This window comes from Bacillus rossius, chromosome 1 (genome assembly GCF_032445375.1).
Source record: "Bacillus rossius redtenbacheri isolate Brsri chromosome 1, Brsri_v3, whole genome shotgun sequence".
NCBI lineage: Eukaryota > Metazoa > Arthropoda > Insecta > Phasmatodea > Bacillidae > Bacillus > Bacillus rossius.
The window spans coordinates 10,576,429-10,592,427 of record NC_086330.1 but is presented as its reverse complement, the minus strand read 5'-3'; positions in this window follow the sequence as shown (position 1 = coordinate 10,592,427).

Here is a 15,999-nt window from a genome sequence, read left to right as displayed (position 1 = left end):
GGTTTCTTACCTGTAACTTCAAAATGGTGTTTTTTTTTCTTTCCCATAAACCCAACCCCTACTTCTTATTTCTAAGGTCTTAAGTCATGAAAATATTGAATTGTCAACGGTAGCTACTTAACACTTGTGAAAATTTTAATTTCTGTCAGAGACATACAGTTAGCGAAATTCGTGGTAGATTATTCCATTACATTGATACATACAGGTAAAGCCAATAAAAGTGTGTTAAGAAGAATACATTTACAAAAATTGTTATATTTAGAGGATTTTACCACCCCCACACCCCTCTTCTAGATGAAGAAAACTGATCACCGAACATATTTTCCACCATAACCTCAACTCGGAAATAGCCTAGGGGGAGGTACGAAGGGTTGTCAGCAGTTCAAACCACAATTCGCCGATTTTCACCATGATAATCATTGCGGTGTGAGATAGTGCGTTGTCTCGTTGGAAAAAAAAAAAAAGTTGCAGAAAAAATTGTTGTTTTCTGCAATTTCCGCATTCAGCTTAACAAGTTATTTTGTGCAGTATGCTCCTGTCACGATTTATATTTTTCCAATATCATCTATTAAATAGCTTTATGAATATCCTAGAAAGTATTCACAGTCATTTTCCCACCCAAAAGAACAGCATTTGCCTTTTTTGGAGCTGATTCTCATTTGCAACCAACTATTTGGTGTTAATCTACTTTGACCCATCTACCGTAAAAAAATAAATCCGAAACTTTTTTTATTTAGTGCTACAAACATTCCTCTATTTATAGTAAAAGGCGTACATAAGAAATTCCAACCAGTTTAGAAAAATTACCGTTGATATGAAAGTTAACAGTAGCTACCTGTTCGGTAAGGCGCCAGCGGACATTAATTGCTATTGTTTCTAAATCCGTGAGTGTGATTTTGAGTACTTTTCAATTAAGTATCTGACGTTTCATTTTTTTTTTACAACAACTTACATGAGTTGCAACATTTTTTCTTCTTAAAATACGTAACGAATCTTAGACACTAACATCTATGTATTTTCATAGGTATAGCATTTATTTTGCCATTTATTTTTATTGGAGAATTCAAACGTTGTACTATTTTGTAGTGTGGGAGGTAATCTTTCAAATGGATCCATACACTGTTAATTTTCATTGTTGAAAACTATTGTTTACTTCTTGCATGAATTGTTTCAGTCGTTCAAGTCAATTCGTCTATCAATGCCACGATAAATTGTGTCTTGAATATGGCTGGTTCTTCGAGGACTTTTGGTTTGAAACTATGCGACGAATTCCGCACGTCGTCGGGTACTTTGTGGAATGTATGTTCCGTCGGAGGTATCCCGACGAACGTGAACGATTTCGCGAAGAAACTGTACCCGCCTCCAACATAGGTGAATTTAGAACGTTTAACATTTCATGTTGAATCCACTCCATTCATCCTAATGGCATGATCTTACACACCTGATCCTGTGGTACATGATACTTATTTATTTTTTAGCAGTGGTGAGGCGCATAGCGCCAACGCTTTTTACGTGATAGCGCGGAACCTGACGTAAAAATATAAAAATTACATAATAATAATAATAAATTACGTAGAAAATAATAAATTACGTAAAATATGAACTATAAAAAAATATAAATTAGGTACAAAATAAATTACTTGCTACGTGCCTCCTCAAAGCAAAACAAAAATCATGTACCACAGGATCAAATGCACAGGATCAAGTGCACAGGACCATGCTATGAGCTTTAAAATGATTTAAAAAAACGAACAATGCGATACAAATAAACGTAAACCAATAACATTGCGGCTACAGCAACAATGCTCAGGCTCTATAGTGTAAAAAATAAACGGTAATTTATATGAAACGAGTATGAATTTCGTATGTCCGCCTGTTGCTTTAAAAAGAGAAATACTTGTAGCACGAAGTAAAATTGTTTTGGAATTTTTATTTTAGTATTCAATTTTTTTTTTAAGGAAGAGAGACCAAACTAGAAAAATTTCCATTGTTTTGAATGTGCTTTTGTTTCCATATTGTAATGGTGAATTCAAGTTTCATCCAAGGTGATTAATCTGCGCAAAAACTATGCTTTATTATGCCTCAACTGTACCAGGTTATTACCCAAAGCTCTTAATAAATGGTTTTTAACCCTATGACCCCCTCCACCTTTTAAGTTTAAGGTTTTTAGATCAAAATCTCATATTGTCGCCAGGACTTGACAAGTGTGTAAATTTTAAGTTGATAAAATGTCTTTAATTTAATGAAAATTACGTCGAAATTATCTTATCCGTTACATTGATAGATACATACAGGTGAAGCTAATAAAAGCATGTGTAGAGTAAGCTCAATGATCTCCGTAAGGTAGTTGAACGGCTCTTAGTGCGAAGGGTATAGGAGATCGAGACAAGGATAAGGTTCGAGTATAAATATGTATTTGTTTTATTTAGTCACAACTCTATCGTTAAACCAATCAAATTTCATGTTATGATTAAATTGCAACTTTGTATATGTCATTAAACATTTAAAAATTAAATATATATTTTTAAATCACACATCAAAATCATGTCTTGAAACAGGACTGAGTTTCTCATCCCTGGGCGTCTAGGGCCGTGCCTGCCCGACATAGTCGCTTTATGCACGTAATTGTAAGAGCGGTTTGAGTTTCAGTAGCTCCCTCGCAGTGTGAGGACTGACGTCGCCGATTGGCGGCTTATCTGCCGTGCTGGGATTAGGTGTCGCGAGGAGGCAGGGCGGAGCAAGATTGCGCGGGTGGGAGACGCCACCCGCCCCTCAAAACTTGGAGAGATGGTCGGTTGGACAAGTGGTCACTTGGACAAATGGTCCTTCGAACAATTGGAGCTTGGAGAAGTGGTTAGTTGGACAAGTCGACAGTTGGACAAATGGTGGGCCCCCTAACTTTTATACATGTTTGCTATTTTACTTCTTCCAATCTGTGTTATTCTGTTAAGGGGATTGGTGCAGGACAAAAAACAGTCATTCGTCAGAATTTGTTGGAAATGAGCTTAAGTGTTTCATAAATGCTCGTTTATTACTACTGTATGGCCAGCCAGCACGTATATAAGCTAGCGGGTGAGATTTGGCAAGTTAGTGGCGAGAGAGCTTCTGTGAGGGGAGGTTGTCGAATGTTGCAGCTCTGAGGCCTGCCATCTAGCGGGAATCTTTCGAAGGTCTTCCACAATATCGCCTTTCTCTCTTTCTCTCTCTCTCTCTCTCCAACACGGACACCCAACCAGCTCTTATCTTCGCTTCCCATCTCGCCCTATCCTTCATTCTCGGATCAGGTAGCCGCCCTTCCCCGCGTAGACTTTCATGTTACTCCAGGAAACCAAGACAACCTGTGAAAAATTTGTCCAAAGCTGAATTTTTGTACTGTGGTAGAGTTGACTATGCTTAATAACATACCGAAAGTTTACCGCTGTAGACCTTGTGCGTTATCACCGAAAATTTGCATTTAAGTCCTAGGTGACAGCAACTTGCATCAGTCCATTAAAATGCTACCCATTTATACAGTTTTTAATTTAGACTGTCCGTAAACCTACCAAAATAATCTAGAAACTTTAATACACCCATTAATGTTAGAAAAAATTTAAATTTTTAATATATATGATATAAAGCGATTAATTCACGACATATTTTTTTTTTATCTTTGCCACCCAGATAAAAATACGATTTACACCGATTTGAAGAGCCCAATGCGAAAAAATGTCTAAATAAATGTTTTTAATTATACTTTTAGCTTTAATATAGAATATTTATAAAAAGTCTAGCATAATTAGTTGCCTCATTAAAGCTGCCCGAGCGTTGCAGTGTACTGCGGCCGTACTGATCTTTCACGGCCGGCGGGCTTTGAAACACGCTGCGTACTGCGACACTCAATAAACTTGGTATTATTTAGGGATTACTTAAAATATATTTAATGCATATGATAGGGTGTATTCATGTTACATCTTTTGAGATATACATATTATTTTTTTTATATATGAATGATTTTTGATACAATAAAATTAACAATAAACAATTTCTGCTTGGAACTTGTAAATCAAAATTCTAGAGGACCTCTGGTTTTGTATATGTGTGTTCGTATTTTGTTACAAAAATTTTATTATTAAAAATTATTTTAATACCAAAAAATATAATTATTTTTTATTTCTAATACATTATATTATTTTAGATCAGAACTGTGCAAAATTTTAATGTAGCCTATATTATAAAATATATATATATATATATTTAATTGTATGAAATTATTTTACTATATAACAATTGAAGAAAACGATACACCGTTAATGTGCTTATTGAGTTTTGTCACTTTTATAACATAATTCGGATGATAATATTATTTTTTTCCAGAAAATAAATAATACATAAGTTGTGTTGTAAAATGTATTGATAGAATTACATATTTAGTAATTTTTTTTTCTAAGTTAATTCATTGGAGTGCTGCGCCTAGCTTACTTCGTTGAATTGCTAGTGGCAAAGAGCGGTGGTGGATGTTTTGCAAGAGTTTGACCGTATTTTATGACCCCAGCTGTGAGAGGGTGTTCGTCCCAGAAATCCTAACGGTCAAGGAAAATAGCCTTTCTCTGTAGTCACGTACGGGTCTGCTACTCGCGCAATATCGTCAGTTTATCACAACTTTCCGGGAAGTTCTATTGTTGTTATTTATAATTTAGAAATTAAAGAGTCGATCATACTAACATTTTTACCTAAGCAAATTGCATCCTGGAAGATTTTTATCTACGTTTGCAGCAAAAATCACTTGCAGTTAGGAAACTTTTATTCTTTCAGAGTAAAATTCAGTCTGGAATTACCATACATTAAAAACCTTAGTTTTCTGGAGCAAAAAACGTCCCAGCACGAGCGACTTTAACACTGCTGCACCACACACTACGCAGCTTGAAATACATCAGTGATCAGACTATTGTACCAGACACTCAAAATATACACATTTAAACCTTAAAAAAAAAAAAAAAACACAGACAATATTTATGAAGTGATTTTGACGTTACGCTCAACATATTTATGTAACATGTAGTCAAATTTCTATTAAAAAATATATATTTTTTTCTTACCTTTTATGATTAAAATTACCAATTTAATAATAGGACGTTTTAACTTTGAGGTGTTTATCACAGTTACCATGTAGGGCATTATTTTATATTACTTTGGTGCCATAATGAGAACCGACTTAAAAAAGTATTAAAGTTATTAAATTTACGAAACATTTTTGTGGATCATTGTAGAAATTATCATTAAGGACTCAACTGCTCATTTATTGGTGTGATCACAAGGTTTCATCGGTAAACTTTTGACGTGTTACAAAGAAATGTTCATTCTACTACTGTACAAAAATTTTCCTTTGGGATAATTTTCCATGTATTAAAAATTTTTGTTTCTTAACAGCGAAATTCGTCTCGACCCGAACCTACTTCGACAACCTTGCAGTAGTATACACTACGCGGCTCGGATCGCTTTAGTGGTCAGACTAATTGTATGAGACACTTAAAAAATATACCAATTTAAAGATGAATAAATATGCAAGAACGATTACTTTAAGCGATTTCCACGTTGGGCTCTTTAAGTTTATGTAAGATGTATTTATATTTCCTTAAAATTGAATGAAAGTGAATTCGTTAACTTTAATGATTTAAAAGGTCTATTTTATAGAAACATGTTAAACTTTGTGCTTTTTATCACTATCCTCAGATAGGGCAATGTTTCTAGATTATTTTGGGTTCCATACTGAGGTCTACTCCATAAACTGCATTTGCAATATCCATTATTGTGGATCGTTGCAAAAAAATTTAATTTTGGACTTAACTACTCGTTTTCGGTGTGACACACAAGGTTTGCGGCAGTACTTACACTTTTGACGTGTTACTAAGAAATGTTCATTCTACTACTGTACAAATTTCGGCTTTGGGATAATTTTCTATGTATTAAAAACCTTTGTTTCTTCACAGCGAAATTCGTCCCGACCCGAGCCTACTTCTGCAACCTCGCAGTAGTATACACTACGCGGCTCGGATCGCTTTAGTGGTCAGATACATTGTACCAGGCTCTCAACAAATAAACTAATTTAAAATTTAAGAACTAAATCGTGATCGTAAATTGGCCGCCATGGTGATTTGCGAATTTATGGAGAAATAAAAGCAGTTAAAATCTTATGTAGTTTCCAAGAGACATTATTACATCACCAATCATCTTAAGTAACAGGTTTACAAAATTTCAACATATTCATTAACTAGTCAGTTTTTTTTCAAATGTGTTAGTATTAACAATCTGGACCATATCTAGTCGGTGAGGTCTGTATTGTTACAGACTATCTGTATTCCGGTATTTGGATTTTGAAGCTACTTAATGATTCGCTTTCAATGTCTATTAAAATATACCTAATGCTAATTGCAGGAATATTTCTACTCGATTTAAAAATTATAATTCCTGAACATTTGTAGCGGACACATTTCAATGTAACACTCACTGATTTTCGAGTTGTGTTGAGGTTTCGCATGCCACTTCGTGTACACGAGATGGCCCCTGCTCTGGTAACAATGAGTAGGGACACCTGTATTTCGCGAATACATTTCGTGTCAAGGTATTTCACAAAATACTGTAGCTTTTTATAAGAGGAAAGGCAAATTGTGAGGGTGCAGCAGTACTGTGACCACATTCTCATTGGCCTCGTCAAGAGCGGGACGACACCTCTCACCGCTCTCAGCCAATAACCACAAGAGAAAAGCTACAGTATTTTGTGAAATACCTTGACACGAAATGTATTCTCGAAATACAGGTGTCCCTAACAATGAGTCATCACAACCGGTGCCGTCTGTACGAGCGTCTTCACAAGTTATCCTGAAATATGTTCTTAAATATTAATTCAAGTGAATTCTTAAAATCCTACACACCTTATCTTAAGTGTCGTAAATGAATCGTTATATTTTGTAAATCCATATAATATAGGAGCCACCATGGCGCGAAGCGATGGACGCGATACGAATAATATTTTTTTTTTACCAACCACTACATCAGTAAATATTTGTGGTTTCCATTCGCTATGAATTCAAGCATGTAACATTTGTACTGCTTCTTCAATTCGGCCACAGTTAAATGGGAGGCTCTGAATCACTGAAAACTCCTCAACAAAATCAACGATGAATCACAGGCATTATAACAAACAGTTGTCACAAGTCAAGTAGCCAATGAGCAGGTGACATTTTTCGAGTCCGTAGAGGATTGACTATCGTACAGGTCATTGGCAACACGCCCTTACGCGCATGGTTAATACCCGCATGAGTAGAGCAGAGGTGCCCCCCCCCCCCCCAAACACTATGACTCACCCCCCCTAAACTAATTATGCCCCCCCCCCCGAATTTTTTTATGCCATGTTCTAAATGATTTACTCAATTATTTTATAATATTATACTTTTTTAGTATTATATTTTATCACATTTTTCATTAATTAAAACTGATTTTCTAATAATAATTTTGGTAATATCAGGTAATATTTCCATCCTGAACCGACAGATGCCAAACTGCTTTTGTTGAGGAAAGTGCGGGGTTGCCAATTTGATTTACAAGATCCCTTTCATTTATCAAAGCACCAGAATCGTATTTTCACATTAGAAGCTATAATTATGTAAATAATATATACATTTTTCTCGTCTTTTAACCACCCCCCCCCCCCCTGAAATTTTAATGACGCAGTCTGCGTCGTTACCCCCCCCTTGTGGGCACCCCTGAGTAGAGTGTAAAGGCGTAAGCATGATACACATCTGGTCCTCATCTAACCGCGCACACTTAGATTTAACTCAGGATAGGGTGAAAAATGTTTACTAATTTTGCAGTCCTAACAGTCACCAACGAAACGCCAGCAAAATAAATAAATAAGGCCACGAATATTGTTCGGTAATGAAGGCGAAGCTGATACTTTGGAAACGTTACCAGCATATATTAAATAATGTTTAACTATTATTTACGTAGCTTACTTCTTAAAACTGCATTCATGTAAACTGATTTTGTGTGAGACTATGTTGAGTGTTTTCTGCTACACTTATTTTTCTGAAAAAAAGTATATTGTGGCTTAATAAACTTGTTAACATTGATGCCTGTCATAAAAAAAATTCAAACGTAATCATACGGATACATGTTGAGTATAGTTTATGAATGGTTCACGCATTGCTAGAAAAAAAAAGCATGTTTACAATTTTACACATCTTTATGTTGTCGCATCGCGTCCATCGCGTTGTACATACGCAACTCTGAAAAATAAATGTATGGTAAAAAAGCTATAATAAAATAATCTCTTATCTTTCTTTATTCTTTTTTCTAAGTGCTCTAATGGCTTTCGATAGTTTTGTTCTTTTGTGTACTATGCTTGGTGGAGGTTTCTTCGGCATTTTATTCCTGAATAAATCTCACGCTTACAACAAAAAACATCTAGCTAAATCACTGTGTTAAATAATAACAGAGAATAACCATTCAATTATACGCCGAGCTAGACCAAACACGTTCTCTTATCTACTGAAAATGAGTACGTTGACCTTCATATCAGTTTCGCGCGAAATCCCGTCTCCCCTTCGTAAACAGCAGACAGCTGAGGCAGGGTGGGAACGAGAGAAAACACTGGCTGCAAACAGTTCGGGAAACTGTCGCAAGGTGTCACTACTGTCCAGCGCGCTCCATAATTTCTCGTATCCGAGCTTGCACGCTGCTCAAACTTCTACAGCTACGTTTTTACTTTAGGTCCGACTGCAATAAGCTAAAGACTAAAATAAAGTCAATCATTCAGCCGACAGATATATTGGCGTTTGAATTACAAATGAAAACGCGAATGTTATTAAATTCGCAAATGAATATCACGCAATTTCGTAGCAGCTCATTTATTAAAATTCAAATTGTAAATACGTTAAATTAATAATAATTACAGATAAAATAATGGTCACAGTCATATCTCCCGTGTCTGAAAATTTATCTGCGAAAGTTTTACCACTGAATTCTTTATAGTTTATTAATAAAGCTTGAATTTAAAAAAATCCCGAAAATCAGCAATAACTTAATTAAAATAAAAAAATTAAAAAAATAATTTTACACCAGAATGGTTCAAATCTTCTCTAGTAGCTGAATCATTAACAAATATATTGTTTTTTTTAATACGATGCTGGTGCACCAATCCCCTTAAGGATAAGACGATGATAGGAAAAGCAGGAAACGAATGGGAGTGTTTGAATTTTAATGTGCCTCGAAAAAGTCAAATCAATTGTTGTTCCAATCGAGTGGAAGAGAGATAGATGCGGCGCAAGCGTACAATGAGCGTAACGGGACACAGCGTAACGGAACAATGTGCGTAACGGGCCTATTTTTTCGTGCGTGCAGCCGGCGTTCATCGATTTATTAGACGTTGTCACGTCGAAAGCAAGAACTGCCGAGTGTTGCGTGCTCGGTCGGGAACCACCACGTGTCGAACTGCCCCTTTCGACTGTTCCCGTCATCCCTCAGCGAGACAAGGAACGAAGATGGAGCGGCGACGGATTAAGGCAGACGCACGGCGGGGTTGAATGGGCCTGCGTCCAAGGAAACTTGAACCGTTCCACGGGAAAAAAAATCCCGCGCGTTTCTCGCTCGCCAAGTATTGCAAGATGCGAGCGGGGAAGACACACGGAAAAAAAAATGTGGTAAACCTTGACCTTATATTCCTGCTGCTGCAATATATGTATTCAAGTGTTAAATGACGATGCCTACCTTAACATCCCTGAAGTTATTAAATTCTGTTAGTACATATAAAAAGTCAGGGAAAAAACATTAAAGTTCACTTGTGGTTTTCACTTTCATTTATTTTCAACATGATTTTAAAGAAATATGAAAATTGTGTCTTATGCCCTGTTTTACTACATCTTTAATTAATATTTATACAATCAGTACAACTTTTAGAACGTAATTTCACGCATTTGTTTTTCTAGTAGAAGCTTATTTGTCAGTTTTTGGTTGTTAGCTTTAAACTTGAGAAAGCGCAATTTTTTTTATAGGCAATCATTTTTAATAATAATTCAGAATACTTAGTCGCATCACGTGACGGGCTGGTGAGAATACAACCGCCAGCTGTAACTCAGCCTGAAGCCAAACCCAGACTGGAGGTCATGCTCTCGTGACTATTTGGAAAGATAGTAGGAGGGGGGGGGGGCGGGGTACGAAATTAGCGCGACCAGTTCTCGCAGTCCGGATTATCAGCCGCTGGAAAACAGGCAGTTAACCCCGCGGGAAAGGAAGGGGGAAGGGGGGGGTGAGAGGGACATAAGCCCTCGGAAGTCCTGCGAAATCGATTCCCAGAGCCCAAAACCCCAACCCCTCCCCTTTTCCCTCCTTTTCATCCCGCGCTATCAGAACTACGGCGGCAGGCCTGGAGCGACGCCAGAGTACTGACCACCCCTCCCCCCCCCATGCACAGGTGAAGCGAGCAACCCCCCCACCCCTTATCTATCAGCCCCTCCCCACCCCCTTAGCAACCCTGGGGGGGGGTGATGGCGAGGGGAGCATCTACTTCCGCCCCATTATCTTCCATACCACTCTCCCTGGCGACACCATTTTACTAATTGCTCCCGTAACTCTTTGTTACCCCTCAACCACCCCCCCCCCCTAGTCCGCCTACCTGCGCGTCTCTCTCTCTCTCACCGAGCGAAGATACGACAGCAGCGCCGGTCTGACGCAGAGAGGCGGCGCGGCGCGACAACAACCCCCCGCCTCCCGGCCAATCACAGCAGCGCATGGTTGCCAGATGCACGGTCGCGGGTCGGACTTGGAATCACCTTCTGGGCGAGAGGCTACAACTGCCGCAATTGGTCTTTTTTACGTGCGGAATCAACGAATGGGTTGCGTCTTTAAGGGGCGCTTCGCCTACCCGGGCACACACACGCGGTGCGCACAGCTTCAGGAAAAAACAACGCGATTTCTAAACAACCCAAGATATCCGAGTGGGGTCTGCTTACGAAAAGCATTTAAGGGTTCGCTGAGGGCCGAAAAGTACTTTTGATCATGGATTACGTTTTTAAACTGTAATTTTAGAAGAGGTGAAATGGCTAAAACGCATGTGTTCAGAGTAATGTTTAGGCGTAAAACAACAAGTACAAATTCTTGAAAGCACTTAACATTTAAGGGACATGCATTACACCTTAATCTTCATTTCTCGGCCATATAATGTTACGGTCGCTGCTCAAATATCAGAGTTGTCCCATGCACGACGAGAAGACTGCGCGCCAGTCCAGAGGAGACACCGCGCTGGTAGCACCAGCGAGCGTCGCGCTTATCATCCCGCCTCACTAACACACATGCACCCATGACGAGACGGGCCCCTTAACCTCACGCCGGTATCAGGGTCGTTACAGGCGAGGCGGGGATGAGACGAGAGTGGGGCATTAGAGATGTGGCTTGGTAGAAGAAACGTCCGCCACGTTTACACAGACAGAAAAACAAAATCAACATTTGACCCCGCCGGTAATCGTAACTGGATCGCCTTGAGGGAGGCGAGTGACTGTCCACCCAACCAGCGTGGCGCAAGTCGTGTTAAGACTTGGCAACGCCGCTTTTGAGTGATGGCATCTCTCCGTCGTGTGAAACAGTCGTGCATTGTGTGCCCTTTGCATTAGACTTGTGAACGCCGCGAAGTCTTCCCTCGTGTAAAACAGTTTTTTTAGTGCCCGTTGAGTTAGAGTTGGCAATTCCGCGTGATCTTCCGCTAAGTATTCTCTCGTTTGAAACAGAACGTTGCGTGTCCGTTGCAAGAGACTTGGCAACGACGCAAAGTCTTCCCTCGTGTAAAACAGTGCGTTTCGTGCCCGTTTAGTTAGATTTGGCAACTCCGCACGATCTTCCACTAAGTATTCTCTCGTTTGAAACAGAACGTTGCGTGTCCATTGCAAGAGACTTGGCAACGACGCAAAGTCATCCCTCGTGTAAAACAGTGCGTTTCGTGCCCGTTTAGTTAGATTTGGCAATTCCGCACGATATTCCACTAAGTATTCTCTCGTTTCAAACAGTACGTTGCGTGTCCGTTGCATGAGACTTGGCAACGCCGCAAAGTCTTCCCTCGTGTAAAACAGTGTGTATAGTGCTCGTTGAGTTAGACTTGGCAACGCCGCGTTTGAGTCACGGCATCTCCCTCAAAGCCTACCTATCTTCTGAGCGGAAACTTCGCCCAATTGCAGCCCTGCCGTACGAGAACCAATGAAACTCTGGTGTTGTTGTCAGGTACTGACTGAGTCACTGCGGCGCTGCTCTACAGTGTCCATAAACGAATGTCAAGTTTCAATAGTTTATTCTATCAGTTTAACTTTAAACTATTTACAACAAATCATACATCGAATTGAAGGTCATCTATCCTATTTATTTTTTTTCTTAAAAATGTTTAATACATTCACCTTTAGTTATACGGCTCACATCCAAACTAAAGTCCAATTCTTTCCACACTTTGGTTAACAAGTCCGGAGTAATGAAAGGAATAACCTCTTCAATTCTGTGTCTCAACTCTGGCAAATCAATAGGTAGCGGCATAACGTAGACACGATCTTTTATTAAGTCCCAAAAGGAAAAATAAATAAATTGCATGGCGTAATGTCAGGTGAACGTGGAGGCCAGCGAAAAAGAGCTCTGTCGTCTCGACCATTACGACCAATCCAACGGCCAGGGACTTTGACGTTCAACTACTCTCGTGCAAATAGATTCCAATGGGGAGGGGCTCCATTCTGTTGCCAAATAAAGTTTACAGGTTCAAACTCTACTAATTGGGGAAAGAGCCATTCTTTCGCGTTGCAAGCAAGAAACCGAAGCAGTACTAGTGCATGTGCTAAATCTAGAACTGTTAAGAGTTACTAATTAATTTTGACCTTGGAGCAACACTTTGCAAAGCTAACAGTTGATGCTGTTATGTTTTACAAAAGGGACAATCTTTTGTGGACACGCTGTACCAACGTCTCTCATCCAGCCGTCGCAACGCCAGGAGAACACTGCATCCTCGCCCTTCTCCCTTCTCGGCGGATTCACAAGACGCCGGGAATTGCGCGAGTATTTTTACTTTCTTCCTCTTTCTCTCTCTCTCTCTCTCTATCTCTCTCTTGCTCTTCTGTAGGAAGCGGAGGAGCGTTTCATTACTGACGTCGAAGGAGACAGGCGGCGCTCTTTTCTCGCATTCTGCGAATTGTTAAACGACCCCGACGCCGCCTCCGATGAACACCGGGAGCGTAATCTTCTGCCCTCGCCCGGGCGTCCGTCTGTCTCCGGCGGCGTCTATCAGCGTCACTCCTCTCTGCTGGCCGGCGGGTCGGTCCGTCCTTTGTCCGGCTTCTGTCCGCCGCCGTCCGTCAGCCTCCGCGAGTTTGTGCTAGCGGAACTCGGAGAGCAGTCCGTCCACTGACTTGGAATTTTTTTTACACGACGTCTAATTTTAATACTTGAATGTTTTTATAATTAAAATTTTATAAAAAAAAATATCCGGAATTTTTCTGGGAAATCCTTCATTTTCAAAGTAAGAAGCGTGAATTTTCATATTATTATGTGTTCGGTTGGAAATAGACATAAACGGGCTCTGAGCGTTTTTGGAAAAGATTTCAAATGTACATCATTTTATAATATCTAGAGACCAGAAAAATTCGCGGATTCATTTTGCGACAGGCTAGAATCAAAACTCTATTACCATTTGTGCTGCTTCATCGATTGGGCCACAGTTTGTCTGAAGGACTCTGAGCCAATAAAAAAACTCTAAGCATACAAGTATTTAATCACGAGCAAACCCAGTTAAAAGATGTGACGAGTCAGTAGCCAATGAGCAGGCGTAATTTTGCCGAGTGTATAGAGGATCGTGGAGTCTATCCTAGAGGTCATTGAAACCGCGAATTTTTTCAGTCTCTAGTAATAGCATTTTTAAACGTTATATTCACGTTCTAATATGTAGTTTATAACTTAATTATCTCTGGAAGATTTAGCAAGAAAGGAGATTAGACTCTCCACGGAATGAACATATTCTTTTTTAAAATGCGCTCGCGGGAAAAAAATTATTTTAACATTTCTTTTACCGCCGTCTTTTGTTTTCGCTTGCCATAGTACGCGTTTTACAAGTTTGCTCATAATAAGTCATTGGAAGCATTAGATTATACATTGAAGGACTTTAGAAATAATCAGGTTCAGTTTGGCGGAGCATTGGTTTCACTATCCATTGACTTCAGGCAAACGCTTTGAAATATACCTCGCTCAACACCAGTTGATGATTGAATGTTGTTTTTTTTTTTTTAAATATTCGACTTTTTGGAGCACAGTCAAAAAATGCATTTAACAACAAATATGAGAGTTCAGCTTCAAACCCATCCAACAGCTGACATATTTTCAAGTCAATGACTCGAGGTCGGTAACGGTACTGTTGTACCTACAAATCTATTAACAGGAAAAATCACCTCTCCATCTAATTTTTGCATAATCGTGATTTCAAAGAAGAATTATTTGACAATGTTTTCTAAAGCATCGAAACAAATTATTAAAATCACGCATGGTTAAGTGGAAGAGCCATTCTAGAGGATAAAAATGTCGATGTACACGATATGAACAGAATCATTATAACCAGAATCGCGGATGAAACAGTGACATACAAATCCATTGACTCCGTGACAATCCAAAGTGAAGTAGTGAATTTTCCAACTGAATTTCTTGATTCACTCGATGTTGCCGGATTATCGCCACACATTCTAAATTTAAAAATTAGAATGCCATTATTTTAATCTGAAACATCAATCGGCCAGAGTAATGCAGAGGCACACACGTAGTAGTCAAAATGATGAACAATATAATTGAAGCACCAATTCTGATTGGACCTCATAAGGGTGCTTCACGAATATCACTCATTCAGACCAACATAGCGCTCGAGTTCAAACGGCTTCAATTTCCAATACACCTTGCGTTCGCTATGATTATCAATAAAGCGCAAGGGAATCTTTACAAGTGTGCGGTTTGAATTTATAAATTATACGTCGCATGATCAAGAGTCGGTAAACCATCTTATATTTATGTTTATGCAGAAAACAGAAAAACAAAATAAGTAGTCCATCCACTATCTTTAAAATAAAAAATTATTTTATGTGAAAAAAATGGTTTTTTCTTCCTTTCCTTTCATTCCACAGTATATCCACAGCACGGCAAAGCAGGGTATTAAATTAAATTATGTGTTTCTTCGGTGAATCTATGTTCGATAGCATTCTTTGCTTTACTTTGCTATTAATTTAATTTTAGAATGAGCCACAGCGAAGCGTGATTGGTTTTAGCTAGTATATAATAAAATAAAAAATTTTGGTATAATCGGACAAGGTATTATTTTTCAGTTTGAATGATCTGATACTGAACAAAAACCATTAGGTCAAACAAAATCTAGTATCATTATAATATCAGTGTTATGCATTAAATCGATTTTATGCTAGTTTGCGTACATAAATTCCGGTGCCCTTACCTTTTTTTTTTTAATCTAACTACCATTTTTTGGCACTACTTTCGATTTGAAATGTCAATGGGGTGAAACATATCTCCATGATAATTACCAAGATACTTACTTTTCTTACAGTTCTATACTCACCCCATCACAATGGATAGTTTATATAGTTTGACTCTTTGATTTGTTACTACTCGAAAACTTACAGAAGTATTACTGTACACAGATGTTGAACGCCGTACAACGAAATACCAGCATGTCTCGCAACTGGAAAGTAAATTTCGGACAAAATACGGGCGAACTACGTTGATTACTTTTCCCCTTAATAAAACTCGACTTTTCCATGTGTAGCATAAAAAAATTGCTAAAATAAATTTGATTTATTTACTGAACGATGAAAAATCAGATTCGAAATATCTATACGTTTTTACTCTTGTTCACCCGTAATGTTACTTTAGGTTTCAAACACATGGGTGGTTGAAGCCGACAAATTAATGTTTTTTTTTCTTTTTTTTGTTTCGGGAAATGTAACAAAAATTATT